The sequence below is a fragment of the Cornus florida genome, unplaced genomic scaffold, assembly GCF_030987335.1.
Source record: "Cornus florida cultivar Cherokee Brave unplaced genomic scaffold, ASM3098733v1 CherokeeBrave_3.0.0_Hap2_Chr05, whole genome shotgun sequence".
Classification (NCBI taxonomy): domain Eukaryota; kingdom Viridiplantae; phylum Streptophyta; class Magnoliopsida; order Cornales; family Cornaceae; genus Cornus; species Cornus florida.
The window spans coordinates 46,518,065-46,534,726 of NW_026775575.1; positions in this window are offsets into that span (position 1 = coordinate 46,518,065).

A 16,662-nucleotide genomic window follows, 5' to 3' on the forward strand; every position below is an offset into this window, starting at 1 on the left:
AAAGCAAAATTCTTCTCCTTTTGATTTAAATCAAAATTCTGCATCTCAAAATTTTTTAATGAACCTACAACCTCGTCAACTTTAGAGATAGACAAATCCGTTCAGTGATAATTTCTACCCTTATTTGAAATCTTTTAGGTAAAGACCTTAGGATTTTCTCATTAATTTTCTTATCACTAACCCTTTTGCCTAAGTGACGCAGTTTAAAAATAATTTCAAGAAAACTAAAATAAAAATCAGAAAAGGATTTATCTTCTTTCATCACGATGTTCCTAAAGTTATGAGAAACCATCTGAATTTTGGATAACTTCATTTTTGAAGTCTTTTCATGAGTAACCTGCAAAATATCCCAAGTGTCTTTAGCAGTTTTACAATAAGAAATTGTAACGACCTAAACCCGCAGGTCCGAACCGCTAACCGAGTTTTTGCCCGAACCCAAAGTCACCTAAGTCAATGCCACATCATATCTAGTGTTCATTCATCATCCTTGCATTCTAAATAAACTCCAAGAAGACTCTAATCAACTTTCCAAGGTTTGGGGTTACTTAAACCAAAGAAAGAAACCAAGTGCACAATGCAGTACCATTTCGGTCGACCAAAATAGAGCTTCGGTCGACTGAAATGGCCCCTGAAGTGACCCTTGAACCAGTCAACCGAAATGGCCATTTCGGTTGGCCGGTTGTGATCCCAATAGTAACTGAACCTACTGGAATGATCGGCCGACCGAAGTGCCCATTTCAGTCTGCTGAAATGGCCCTGCGAACTGTAAAATCTACAGAAAACTGCTACATACATGGAAATGAAAAAAATAGTCTTAATGAAGACCTTGAAACTGATATAATCCCCTCCCAAGGTACTGTAAAATGATGAATCATAACCCATACATTCAAAATATAAAATTTACATGTCATTTACATAGTTCCAAAGTCATTTACATGAACTTTACCATATATAAATCAAGTTTGCAATCTATGCAACAGAATACAACTACTAGCATCCGTGAGTCTCATTACTAAATGGTGTGTGTTGTCGGTGTACAACCAAATTTGTGCAAAATAGCGTGGCCAAGTTTTAAATTTATAAATGCCTCTACTACCTCTAAGTAAAAAGATAGCTAGGGTGAGTAAGGATCGTCCCAAGGGATTTTTAGGCATACTTGTAATGGAAACAATGTACAGGGTTAGTAGGTCGAGTGATCAAGAGATGGTGTGTTTGGTTGATTAGACTACAAACTAAATTAAACAAGTTCAATGTAGAATAAGCAAATTAAATGAAATTTAGAGAAAACAAGAGAGTGAGGTCTTGGGGTTTAGAAGTCATCACTAAGCATCACCATTCTAGACATTCAATGCATAATTAATGAGAGGAAACATGTGTTACAATTTAAGAGTATGTGATTGATTGTTTCAACAAGTATGGATGACCAATTAATCATATATTGTCTAAACAACCTAGTGAATAACACAATACATCAAACTAAGCCATTAATCTCTCCTTTAAGCTCACAATCCAAACACATCACATGGTTAGAGAATAATACTACTTGCATTCATAAGCATGGAACATCAAACAATAAGCATGGATTGTCCTCCCATCTAATAACTAAGGCAACTACACTACAACTAAGTTAAGAGCATGAAAATTAAGCTAAAGAAACTAAAGGAGAGGCATAATCCATCAAGACATTAGTATGAACCATCAAATAAACCACAATAGTATTCCATTAAGCACTATGCCTTGACAATCTCTAGATCCATAGCATCAATACATATAGACATGCATCAATACCACAAAAACTAGAGATAAACACATGAACATCTATTTTAGCATACATAGACATATGGATAGAATGAAATGATCAATTAGAAGTATTAAACCGCACAAATCATTGAATAAACAAGATTCATATATAAAATAAGTGTCAAGTGGTGGCTCCCTTGGGGGTCGCACCCCGTGGTCCAAAAAGTTTGTGCACCACAAGATAGTAGTATAGAGCTATGATGAATGTGGCCAAGTTTTACATTTAGAAATTGTCACTACTACCTTTCACTAAAAATATAGTTAGGGTAAGTAGGGATCGTCCCAAGGGATTGGTGGGTCGTACTAGGTTGAGGAATCAAGATTAGGGTTAGTAGGTCGAGTGATCAAAAGATTGGTTGGTGGTTGAATTACACTAAGATACAATTTAAACTAAAGTAGGCAATTAAATGTAAAGGAGAGAAAATAAGAGAGAGATCTTGGGGTTTAGAGATCACCTCTACGCATAACTTTTCTACACCTTTAATGAATGATTAATATGGGGGGGGGGGGGGGGGGAGGGGGGAACATGTATTGCAACATAGTGTGTGAGTGGTTGTTTCAACAAGCATGGATGACAAATTAAACACATATTGTCTAAGCAACATGGTGGATAGCACAATATATCAAATTAAGCCATTAATCCTTTCTTTAAGCTCACAATCCAAACATATCACAAAGTTAGAGATATATGTTACTTGCTTTCATAAGTATGGAACATCAAACAACAAGCATAAATTGTCCTCCCATTTAACACCTAAACTACAACTACACTACAATTAAGCTAATGACATGAAATTAAACTAATTAAACTAAGGGAGAGGTACAATCCATCAAGAAATGAGTATGAACCATCAAATAAACCACAAGAACATTCTATTAAGCACTATGTCTTGACAATCTCTAGATTTATAGCATTAATATACATAGACATGCATTAATAACACAAGAAATAGAGATAAACACATGAACATCTATTCTAGCATACATATGGATAGAATAAAATGATCAATTGGAAACATTAAACCACATAAATCATTGAATAAACAAGATCTATATATATATAAGTGTCAAAGCATGTATCACAATACAAATCCCCTCAAAAAAACATAAATCAAGATGTAGAAAGCATGTTTAGGGCTAACTCTAGCCCTAAGAGGATGTCTATCCACTCATAGATGGTGTCCTCCAACCCTCAAGGGCTAACTCCATGGTAGAGATTGCTCTTCTTCTTGGTTGATGGAAGAATTCCAAAATTGTGTCTCTAACCTCCTCCTTTCTTTTCTTCCTTGCTAAGAATATGAAAATTGTGCCTCCTCTCTTTTCTAAAGTGTCTCAAGTATATCTCTCAAAAAGTGGCTTATAGTCCTTATATAGGTAGGTTAAATATCACCCCAAATGAGCTGGGCTCGTACACCAATATTCCTTCCAATGATTGGATATGAGACAAATTTTAATAAGTTGGAAATTGGATTTTCTCAGGATTTGGGGAGTTCGATCAATCGAACTTGTGGTGAGATCAATCGAACATTGTTGAGATCTATCGAATTTAAGCTAGATTGATCCTCTATGGCGGCGCCTTTTTGGATAAAAAACAAATCTGAGATATTTTGAAAATATTTTTGGGAAAGTGACAAATGTGGTAAGTAGGGTGGTACAAGTGGATAAGATGAAATCTTTTCGATTGATCGGAATAAAGTTGGATCAATCGAACTTTGTGGGATCTTTGGATAAGGACAAAAGAGCTTGGATCCATCTTGGAATGCTGAGATCGATGAACTTTCGATCGATCGAATATTTTCTGAGATCGATTGAACTTGCTGAATTTCCATCACTTGCTTCCTTTTGCTCCCACTTTGCTCATTTCTTTGATTCATCTCAAGATTGCTTCAATTATGCTCTTATTTAGCTGAGTTAGCTTATTTTGGGGATAAGTACCTGAAAATGGAAATAATACAAAATCAATCTAAAGCGGGAAAATAAGATAGATAAAGGTTCTAGAATACCTAAGCTTAAGGGGTTTAAATGCGCACTTTTTAGCGCTCATCATCAAGACAAGATTACAACACAAATCCTCTCAAAATACAAAGCAATAGAGTTTAGAAGGCATGCTTAGGGCTAGCTCTAGCCCCAAGAAGATTTTAGCCACTCATTGAAGTAGTCATCCAACCCTCAAGGGCTATCTCCATGGTATGAATGACCTCCTTCTTGATGGAAACCCTAGAAAAATGGAAAAACTCCCAAGAATGTGTCTCTAGCTTCTCCTCCTCTCTTTTCTTCCTCTTTAAGCATGTTTCTAAGACTATGAAATGATATATGAGATATGTATGAGATATGATGAGATATGTTGTAAAAGAGGCTCAAAATCCTTATATAGGTAGGTCAAGTGTCACACCCAATGGTCTGGATTCGTGCACTAGGGTCCTTGCAATGATTGCACCATGAGCCAACTTTTAATTAGCTAGAACTTATTTTTTTCAGATTTGAGGAGGTTTGACCAATCGAACTATTCTGAGATCGATCGAACTGTGCTAAGATCCATCAAATGCTGCAGAGATCGATCCATCCTTGGCGGCGCCTTTTTGAATAAAGACAAATCTCTGAGATATTTTGGGATATTTTGGGAAAGAGACAAAAGTGTTAGGTGGGGTGGTAGGTGTGGATAAGATCAAATATGTTCGATTGATCGAATAATGGTTGGATCGATCAAACATTGTGGAATCTTTTGAACAAGGACAAGGGCTTGGGTCCATCTTGAAGTGTCCATATTGATGTTGCTTCGATCGATTGAAGTGATTTTAAGATCAATCGAACTTACTGATTTCCACACTTTGCTTCATTTTGCTTCCACTTTGCTGCTTTCTTCCATGCAACTTGAGTTAGCTTCTTTAATACTCTTATTTGGCTGAATTAACTTATTTTTGGGATAAGTGCCTGAAAAGGGCAATAGCATGAAATTATTCTAAAACGGGAAAGTAAGTTAGATAAAGGTCCTAGAATACCTAAGCTTAAGGGGTTTAATTGCGCACTTTTCAGTGCTCATCACTAACTACAACAAGTTATAGTTCACTAGGTTCATGTGGATTAGGTACAAAAGAACAAAATGATCCCATAGTCCAAGCTAGGCCTGTGGTGGAACATCGTCTGCCAATTCTTTCCTAAACTTGAAAAATGTTAAATAATGGGATGAGCTAAACGCTCAGTAGGAAGTGTCTAAAACACACCTCTTATGACGTGAATCCACATATAGAATAGAAATCAAGAAAACGGGATCATACTATACCGAGGATGCAATCCATAATCACAACGTCAAAAATATATACAAGTGTCATCCAAGTCACAAATACACCATATGTGCCAATGAAGTGCAATGTCGCTCCCCATTTCCAAAACAACTCTGTTTCACCTTCCAAACTATAAGTGTGATCCGACCCGAGGCGCCTCCAAGGCATCACGAAGGGAGGATTGGCTAACCATCCACGACCACAAGGCACCTCTAAGGCGTCGTATCCAGCCTAGTTAGCTCAACCACACTAACACCACGGACCACTAGGTGCCTCCTAGGCGTCCGGTTTTTCACAAACACTTTTCCAAAAACTTTTTCCCAAAAACAATTTCATTTGTTTTAAAACAAACTTTTCCCTTTTACTTTCCCCAATGAATGTATGAATGCTTCATGCTCCCAAATGCCAAATTCAACAACTAAATTCCATACATTCCATCTACATCATAATCACATTATTAAAGAAAATTCTAACATTTACTTTCATAATTTCAACATCACATTTCTTAGCAAATTGAAAATCATAGCGCATTTAAAATGCCAATACTAAGCATGTATCTTCACTACCAAGTATATAATTATAATCATGAGCTCAATTAACACATATAATACATCCATCACCTTAAACACATAACAACAACATAGACAAAATTGCTAAAAATTAAACATGTTTAGAATCAAATAAAAGGGGAAACTCACAAAAGATCAATGAAAACATGAATTAGAGCACCCCTACCTCAATAAATGAGAAAAGCCGCAAAATCCCTAGATTTTTAAATTTCCCAAGGGTGGCCAAATAGTGAATTGCTTACATCAATATGTAGATCTTGCTGATCTTTCCGTTTTGCCGCAAACGGCATAACCAAACTCCAAAGGATTGAGGAATAATCAAAGTTTGAAGCTTTGAAGGAAAAAGAAAAGAAAAATGAAAAGAAATGAGGGAGAGAGAGCTAGTGCCGGGAGAGAGAGGAAGAAATAAGGCCAAACATGGCCTCTTAGCCACTAAATGCATTAGTGGTGGGTCCCACCACTAAAAATCCCACCTTTTGACTTTTCTTTTCCACCACATATATACATGCACACTAACCATATAAAATTCACATAAAACACACTAAAAAAAATAAATGCGATGCAAATGAACCCAAAAAAAACCACCGTACGCGACAATCTCGGTAGCGGGTCCTATAGAAGGATGAGCTGAGTTTGGATGTTGTCATGTTCGGTGGTCTGATGACTGTTCTTTTCTCGGGCTTTGGAGCCTTTCGTGACTGTGTAGAGTAGACTGATGTTCGTTTTGAGTCAGGCGTAAGGTTTACTTGGTCTTGTGTTTTGATGTTTTGAGTGATGAGTACCCTCATAGGGTGGTGAGCATGGGGTTTTAATGGCAGTGGTTTCTGATTGCCAGGTGATGTCCGGTGTCCAAGGCAATAATGTTGGTGAGTTCATGGTCTTAGGGTTTTGTGAGGTTTTCTCGGGAGGGTGTGTGATTGTGAGCCTCCTTCTTTAAGAAGGGTAGATTTCGAGGATGAAATCTTTTAAACAGGGTAGATTGTAATGTTTCCAATTTTTACTATTTTTCAATTTCTGGAATTTTTTGATTTTTCGAGGGTATTTTCGTCTTTTCTCGTTTTACGTGTCAGACACCGTGGGGTGTGCCGGTTGTGTATAAGAGTTAGTGGGGGCATTCCATTGAGTTCAGGACTCTTAGCAATGTATCAGTTGCCATTTCGGCATTTTTTCGTTTTTCGGGCCGAAAAGTCTCGTGTGGGTCCCGCTACCAAGATTGTCGCGTACGGGGGTTTTGTTTGGGTTCATTTGCATCACATTCATTTTTTTTAGTATGTTTTGTGTGGATTTTATATAGTTGATGTGCATATATGTGTGTGCTGGAAAAGAAAAGTCAAAAGGTGGGATTTTTAGTGGTGGGACCCACCACTGATGCATTTAGTGGCCAAGAAGCCATGTTTGGCCTCATTTTTTCCTTTCTCTCGAGGCACTAGCTCTCTCTCCCTCATTTCTTTTCATTTTTCTTTTCTTTTTCCTTCAAAGCTTCAAACTTTGATTACTCCTCAATCCTTTGGAGTTTGGTTATTCATTTACAGCAAAACGGAGAGCTCGGGAAGATCTACACATTGATGTAAGCAATTCACCATTTAGCCATGTGACGACCCTGGTTTTTAGGCCAGTGCATCCTGTGATGAACCGAAGATTGACCCGATAACGGATCCAGATGCGGAAGCAAGAAACAAGACAACGGTTTCCCAAGTGATGAGCGCTGAAAAGTGTGCATTTAAACCACTTAAGCTTAGGTATTCTAGGACCTTTATCTATCTTACTTTCTTGTTTTAGACTAATTTCGTGTTATTACCCTTTTTAGGTGCTTATCCCTAAAATAAGCTAATTCAGCCAAATAAGAGCTTAAAAGAAGCTAACTCAAGCTGGATGGAAGAAAGGAGCAAAGTGGAAGCAGATTGAAGCAAAGTATGGAATTCAGCAGGTTCGATCGATCACAAGTATATTTCGATTGATCGAAAGTTCATCGATCTAGACATTTCAAAATGGATCCAAGCTCTTTTGTCCTTATCCAAAGATCCCACAAAGTTCGATCGATCCAATAATTCTCAGATCGATCGAAAAGATTCCATCTTATCCTGTTGTACCACTCTACCTACCACTTTTGTCTCATTCCCCAAAATATCTCAGATCTGTCCTTATCCAAAAAGGCGCTGCCATGGGAGGATTGATCCAGCCAAAGTTTGATAGATCTCAACCATGTTCGATTGATCTCACCACAAGTTCGATCGATCGAACTTCCTCAAGCCCGAAAAAAGACAAAATCCAGCTCATTAAAGGTTGGCTCATGGTGTAATCATTGGAGGAATATTGATGTGCGAGCCCAGGTCATTGGGGGTGACATTTAACCTACCTATATAAGGAATATGAGCCATTCTTGAGAGCATACTTGAAAAAAAGACTTTTGACACAATTTTCATATCATATTCTTAGTGAGGAAGAAAAGAAAAGAGGAGGCTAGAGACACAAGCTTGGAGTTCTTTCATTAACCAAGAAGAGGAGCAATTTCTACCATGGAGTTAGCCCTTGAGGGTTGGAGGACACCATCCATGAGTGGCTAGACATCCTCTTGGGGCTAGAGTTAGCCCTAAGCATACTTTCTACATCTTGATTTATGTATTTTTGAGGGGATTTGTATTATGATATATGTTTTGACATTTTTATTTACATAGATCTTGTTTATTCAATGGTTTGTTTGGTTTAATGCTTCCAATTGATCATTTCATTTTATCCATATGTCTATGTATGCTAGAATAGATGTTCATGTGTTTGTCTCTAGATTTTATGTTATTGATGCATGTCTATGTGTATTGATGCTATAGATCTGGAGATTGTCAAGATATAGTGCTTAATAGAATGCTCTTGTGGTTTATTTGATGGTTCATACTCATTTCTTGATGGATTGTGCCTCTCCCTTAGTTTAATTAGTTTAATTTCATGTCATTAGCTTAATTGTTGTGTAGTTGTAGTTTAGATGTTATTTGGGCGGACAATCCATGCTTGTTGTTTGATGTTCCATACTTATGAACAAGTAGCATGTGTCTCTAACCTTGTGATGTGTTTGGATTATGAGCTTAAAGAAAGGATTAATGGCTTAGTTTGATATAGTGTGCTATCCACTATGTTGCTTAGACAATATATACTTAATTAGTCATCCATGCTTGTTAAAACAACCACACACACACACTATTGTTGCAATACATGTTTTCCCCCTCATTAATCATTCATTAAGGGTGTAGAAAAGTTATGCTTAGTGATGATATCTAAACCCCGAGATGTCTCTCTCTCTTATTTTCTCTCTATTGCATTTAATTGTTTACTTTAGTTTAAATTGCATGTTAGTATAATTCAATCACCAAGCAATCTTTTGATCACTCGACCTACTAACCCTAATCTCGATTCCACAACCTAATACGACCCACTAATCCCTTGGGACAATCCCTACTCGTCCTAACTATATTTTTAGTGAAAGGTAGTAGTGACAAATTAAAAATGTAAAACTTGGCCACACTCATCTTAGTCCATTTTGCAAGCTTTGGGTGCATCGCGACAAGGCACACCAAGTTTTTGGCGTCGTTGCTGGGGATTGATTGAAGGCAACGTCGTATTTGTGGAATCAATTAGGAATTAGTACTCTTTTGATCGTATCTTTACTTTGTTTTCATTTTGGTTACTTATTGTGTTGGTTCTTGTTTGACTAGGTGCATTGAAAAGAAGGTGAGCAAATGAGCATTTCAAGCAAGGACCTAAACAAAGCAAAGGAAAAAGGCAAAATCTAAAAAATTTACAAGGCTAAAATTGAAAATAAATTGAAGTGCTAAAGGACCCTTTGTGAGCTCTTTCTTAACTCAATCTCTAGTTAAATCGTCGGCTCGCGTGGAGGCTTGTATTTTAATCCTTAGATAAATCGTGAGCCCACGTGGAGGCAATTTTATTGTTCTTTGCATATTGTTGATAGCATAGGAGTATGGGATCATTCTATGTGGAGGAAGTTTGTTGATTGTTTAATTGTTGCGAAGGTGAAGTGATTGTTGATTGTTTGTTACTTGTTTGTGCTTTGCTTGTGCATACATGGTCGAAGGTCATTAAATCCTACTCTTGTCCCTCTTAATTTGAATTTAGAATCCATTGTTCGTACACCTAGGGGAAGGGGTAATTTTAATCATTCTACTTCTACAATGGAAGTACATAATGAGGACCATGTGGAGGACCTTGGTCACATAGACCAATAAGGTATCCTCCACCCCAATGTGCATCATCATAACATGCAAGTACCATTAGGCATGCCGAGGCCATTTATTCACCCACCATAACAACAAGGCCAAGTTCTATTGGGAATGCCTAGGCCAATGTTTGCTCCACAACTCCCATAGTTCAAGGCAATCAAGGTGCCCATGTTGTACCTCCAATTGTTAACCCTCCCCTTGCTTTAAGAGATCACTATGTGCCTAATGAATATAATGCACCCACATGTATTCAATTGCCACCATTTAGAGCACACCACTATGAAATCAAACCACAAACCATTCAAATGCTTCCTAACTATCATGGACTTCTAAGTGAAGAACCTTATAAGCATTTAGATGAGTTTCTTGAAGTATGTTCCACCGTGAGATATACGGACATGCCGGAAGAGGTCATAAGGCTTAAACTTTTTCCACTCACTCTTAAAGATAAGGCAAAATTTTGGTTTAACAATCTTAGGCCTTTTCCAATAACTTTTTAGGCAGAAATGCAACAAGAGTTCTTAAAGAAGTACTATCCTGTTTCTAAGACCAATGCCATGGGAACCTCAATTCGAGAGTTTTCACACGGGGATGGGGAAACGTTCCATGAGGCATCATAAAGATTCAATAAATTGCTTAGGAAGTGTACATATCATGACATGCCCAAATGGCAATTAGTTCAATATTTCTTTGAGAGTTTATTTGATAATTACAAGGGCATGGTTGATGCTTCCATGGGTGGCTCTTACATTGATAGGCATGAGGATGACGTGTGGCGTCTTTATGAGAGCATGAGTAAAAATTCTTTGCATCGAACTTTATCTTCTAAGAATGGTAGGAATTTAAGTGGAAGGAAGAGTGTTGGCTTACATCAAGTTGACCATTCCAATGAAATAGCCGCCAAGATGAAATCCTTATCAAAAAGGTTTGATCAATTCTTGATCAACCAAAACTCGGTAAATCAAGTATCTTCCTTCCCTAACCATTCCCATCATACATTTAATGAATCATGTATGACTTGTTCAAGTGTTTTATATTCTACTTCTAATTGTCCCCATGGACATGTGCAAAATGAAAATCACGAACAAGTCAATGCAGCTTTTGTTAATCAAGGGAACAATCCTTATGACAATTACTATAATTCTAGTTGGAGGAATCACCCGAATTTCTCTTGGAGAAACCAAGGGGAAGGCTCAAACCCTTCCCAAGGTAGTTTTCAAGGAAAGTACATTCCACCTCCAATGCAAGGCCAAGGATCACAAGGATATAGACCATATCAATCACAAGGAAATCAATTTTCTAATTCTCATTTTCCTAATCAACCATCATATTCTCAAGGAAATTCTAGGAGTCCCGCTTTTGAAGAGAAAGTTTTGACCGCTCTAGGCACTCTAGAGGCGAACACTTAATTGCTTCATTCTCATTCTCAATCCATTGCTAAGCTAGAAACCCAAGTAGGGCAAATAGCTAGTATTTTAAATGCTAGAGAGAAAGGGAAAATGCCTTTGAATGCCCCCACCAAAGCAACAATGTGTTATGGAGACTCATTCCTCATCGGAAAGTCCTATAATAGAGCATGTCAATGCGGTGACAACTTTGAGAAGGTGGGAGATTCATTGACAACCAAGTAGGTGTGTCCAATAAAGAGAGTGAACCGGTGCAACCACAAGTTGACACCCATCCCGTTTCACATCCTATTCCTCCTTCATTGCATATGCATGACCATTCGAATGAGAAAATGTTGAAGAATGATTTGGAAAGCGATTTGAAAACTGATTTGATGAAAAGTGATTTGGAAATGATTACAAAACTTCTCGTGTTGAAGAGACTTCAAAGAAAATTTTTGAAAAAGTTTTTGAGCTAAAAGCTCTATTTCCGGATGCCTTAAAAGGATCCATTTCAAATGACAAGCAAAAGGCCAAGACAAATGAAATTATGGATGTGTTTAGGCAAGTGAAGGTTAACCTTCCGCTTTTGGATGCAATCAAGCGAATTCCGGCTTATGCCAAGTTTTTGAAAGATCTTTACACCCAAAAGAGGAAGAACAAAAGCCAAGCACCTAGGAAAATGGTCTTGACCAAGCAAGTGAGCTCTATTTTGCAACATAACACTCTTCCAAAGTTCAAAGACCCCGGTTCACCTACTACATCTTGTGTCATTGGTGACCATGTCATTAATCGGGCTTTCTTAGACTTAGAAACAAGTGTTAATCTTCTTTAATACTCGGTATATGTCAAATTAGGCTTAGGAGACTTGAAAGCGACGTCGGTGGTTTTACAGCTTGCTGACCGATCCATCAAAAAGCCTAGGGGTATCATTAATGACGTATTGATTAAGATTGATAAGTTTTTTTTTCCCGTTGATTTCGTTGTCATTGACACGAAACCGGTCCCGAATCCTAAAAGCCAAATTTCCGTTATCCTTGGCCGTCCTTTCTTGGCAACCGCGAATGCCAACATTAATTGTAGGACGGGGATAATGAAGATCTTATTTGGCCATATGAAGGTGAAGTTGAATATCTTCAATCCGACCCCCAATTCATTTGACAAGTATGAAGAAGTGAATGTTGTAGAGAAATATCATGACCATGAATGTGAAGGAATAGAGTCTTTGCTTGAAACCGAAATTTCAAAAGGGTTATCTTTAACCCTGAATTTGAAAAAAAGTTGTTTCAAAATATTGTTTTGAAAGGGCATGGAAGCCCAAAGATCATTTTGACCAAGGACCAAAAATTTCTTTTGAGCCTAATCCAACAAGTTCTCTAGGGAACCATTTGTTTGGTGGAGTTCAAAGTACTTATCACCCCATTAAGGAGGGGATGCACTACAAGATGTTTGATCCGGGCTAAAAAAGCCCAACGCCTTGTTAGAGATGTTAAAGACTAGTACATTTCATAGGGTGTCACAACCCTATTCCTCCCTCATTTCTATCTTAAATTTCATTTCTTACAAAGTCTAGATATTTGCTTTGGGTTTATATGTATTACTAGGCACTGTGATTAGGATTGCATGCACTTTCATGTTGAAAATGGACATTTTGCATCAGTTTGATCGATCTCCAAGGAGGTTCGATCGATCGAACTCCATACCTGCATCCAATCACCTCTCTGTCCAATCGTGCGAAGGAAACCTACATATTTCAGCTCTCTGTCTGATCGATCACAAGTTCTTCGATTGATCTAACTTTATCTTGGATCGATCTATAGTCCCAACACTTAGAAAATTTTTAAACCTGCATCCACCCTCTGCAAAAGGACTCTCTGTCCCATCGTTCGAACATGTCTGCAGGTTTTTGCATGTTCGATCTGAGATCGATCTTGGAGAGATCGATCTCTGTTCTTTGATTTACTGTTTTGACTTTAAGTTTGACTTTTGTTTTGAATTTTAAATTTAAAAACTCCAAAAATATTTTATTCTGAATTAAAAAAAAGGGGTTTTCAAAGTTTTCAAAAATACTTTTATTTCTTGTATTTTTTTTTTTTTTTTTGTCTATTATTTTTCAAAAATCCCAAAAATATTTTCTTTTCTTTTCTTTTACTTTATATTTCAAAAATTCCAAAAAATAATTCTTTTGTTTTCTTTTATTTTACTTAGTTTATTTTTATTTTATTTAGTTTTATTTTTCAAAAATCGAAAAAAAAATATATACTTTTCATTTTTAATTTTTGATTTTTAATTTTCAAAAATTCAAAAGCTTCAAAAACAATTTTGTCTTTTAGTGAGGAGAGTTCGATACTAGTTCGATCGATATAAGATTTCAGTTCGATCGATCGAACTGAAGAGGGAATGTTTTTAAAAATAGAGGCCAAGGGTTATTTCAGATCGATTCAAAGATCGATCCAAAAAACCCTAGCTTCCCCTCGCCGCTGCAACCCCACTATTCCCATCTTCCGGCGAGTTCTTCGGCGACTCCATCGTGCCCGAATCTCTATCCCTCATCTCGAATCTCAGAATTCATCTCTCTCAGTTTTGGGTAAGATTCGAGTTCTTCCCTTTTGATTTCAAGCTTCATGTTGATGAATCCATACTTTCGTGTTAGATCTAAGATGTTATGATGATGATTCTTGCCATTTATGAAACTTTGAACCTCTGTGTATATATGTATATATATGTATATATCGGTTTTGTTAGGATTTTTATTTTAATTTTGATTTTGGGGGTCACGGGCCTGCGAGCTTGTTTGTGAGGCCCCCGTGCCATCCATGTCACAGATCTGTGACTTTTCGAATTTCACCTCACAGTTCGATCGATCGAACTTTTTCTCAGATCGATCTGTAATAGATCGATCGCACTTATTCAAGATCGATCGAACTTATATCGATCTCACATTTTTGTGATCGATCAAACTTCACAGATTTGCATATACACTTCACACACCATCTTTTGTGATTTCATGCTATCTCATACATGCCCAATGCCTGTAATTTTCCACATTGGATGCATTTCGTACTTATACTGTCTAGTATGTTTCACATCATGTCACTTATTCCTTGTCACTTGCATAGATTCATGTCTTTTATTCTGTTTTGTCTATCTTATTTGACATACATGTTTCAATATGCTATGCTTATTTCCTTATTCAGCTACTGACTTGTCCTGCAAGTTTTCCTTTTATTTTACATGCCATGGCTAGGGTCAAGATTGTTGCCCGTGGACATTATCATCACAGAGTTAGGCAGAGATTAGACGACCAGGCAGGTCCATCTCACATCCAGGACCCCATTCCTGAGCCAGAGCCAGAGCAGATACAGGACCAGTCAGAGGAAGATATAGCTCAGTCCCTATCCCTTGACTCTAGACTATAATCTTCGACTGAGGCATCTTCTTCACAGGCTGATGCTGAGGCTGAGCACATACCATCTCCTTCACCACCACCAGCTCAGCCAGCCCATGACTTAGACCGACCATTACTGAGATACTCACGCCTTCAGGTGGCGCATAAGTCGGTCTTTGATATAGACTTCTTTTCCCAGTCTGTTCTTACTAGAGCAGCATATGATGACATAAACCGGAGGGGCATTTCAGCCATATTAGCCCCTGTTACGTATCCAGTGTACCCGAGGTTAGTTTGGATGTTCTTCCAGAACCTCCGACCTGCCTTGAGTAACTTGAGGGAGCTGCGAACTACCATTGACGGCCACCCTATCAGTATCACTGTGGACACTCTATCCAGATCTTGCCGATGTCCACATGTCTACCCTCCTGGTCTCGAAGCTACATATCCTACTCTATGGAGGCCTTCCTATGTCGACATGGCAGTGGCACTCACAGGTCACTATGCAGTTGGTGAGACTTTTACCATGTGCACTTATCTGCCAGACGACTTGTGGTTCTTCGATTCGGTTTTATTCCGAAATGTATTCATGGCCGGCCACAAGTTACATAGGCGCAGCGACTATCTGACAACTCTATACGCCTTCTATACAGGGCATTGGCTATCTATTTCTACGCTCATCTAGAGCGTTATGATGAAGTTATATGTTGATCACATTAGTAAGGCCAAGCCCAAACGGGCTAAGTTTCGCCTATTTGGCCATCTCATTACACAGATATTGCGGGACTAGCGCTATCCTTTCCAGCACCGGGAGTGCACTGAGGCTGGGGCTTGCTCGTTCAAGAAGAAGGACTGGGATAAGAGCTACAAGGCTCTTATCAAGAGTCTACAAGAGGATGTTGTAGAGGCAGTTGAGGAGCTTAAGATAGAGGAGATGGAGCAGGCAGCAGTTGCAGCAGCAGTAGCCGATCCAGCAGACCGACCAGTGGCTGCTGATGTGCATATGGATATTGATTTAGAGTGAGAGCCGCCAGCAAAGGAGCTTCTGCATCACTCTCCAGCTGGGTCACCAGTTCATTCTCAGGAGTAGACTCAGGACATACTGTAGTTTCATGATCCAGTCATACCTGAGGCTCCAGCTCAGACACCTGGCCTAGGCGAGCGTTTCCAGACATTGGAGGGTGAGGTTGTCTCTCTTCGGGTAGATGTTGTCTCTCTCAGAGCAGATGTCGTCTCCCTCAGCACAGATGTGGCATCTCTCCGCTCGGACGTTCTAGCTCCGCTGCAGGGCATATCCAGAGACATTCGCGAAGCACGCCCTGCCCGTCCTACCTCCTCTTCATGATTTTTATATCTCCTACTCATTTTATATCTATGATTTGACTGTTATATTTTTGATACTGTTATATTTTTACGGCCGGTCTGTCGGCCCTTTACTGCGATGTACCATATACTGTTCTTATTTTATACATGCTTTGTTTTTGGATGTTATACTGTCTATTGATATATCTATCTATCTGACTCCATCAGGTGCATTCTAGTGACTTCAGTGAGAGAGTGCTGCCTGAATTTTTCAGGACCATCTTTTTCCTCTCTCCTTACTTCAATTTCTTATCCCATTTACACTTGCATGTCCACTGTGCACTATTATTATCCCCTTGTTGTCTAATGAACTTTTATCCAGTGCCATCTTTTCAGGACCACAGTTAATCCCAAGTTTGGGGGGGTTATACCACCCACTTTGGATACTTGTGTCCCAGCCATTCTTTGCTTAGCTGCACTGGTATACTCTTTCCTTTATTCTCTTTGCACATTGAGGACATTGTGCTATTTAAGTTTGGGGGGGGGGGGGGGGGTAATGGTGTTAATTACAGTATTTGCTTTAACTTCAAAATTTTGAGCATGACTTGTGTATTTAAGGGATTGTTTATGATTGGTCCATAACTAGATATAACTTTGATCTTTTGAGGACTATATTGCTTAAAATTTAAAAATTGCTTGACTTGAGAG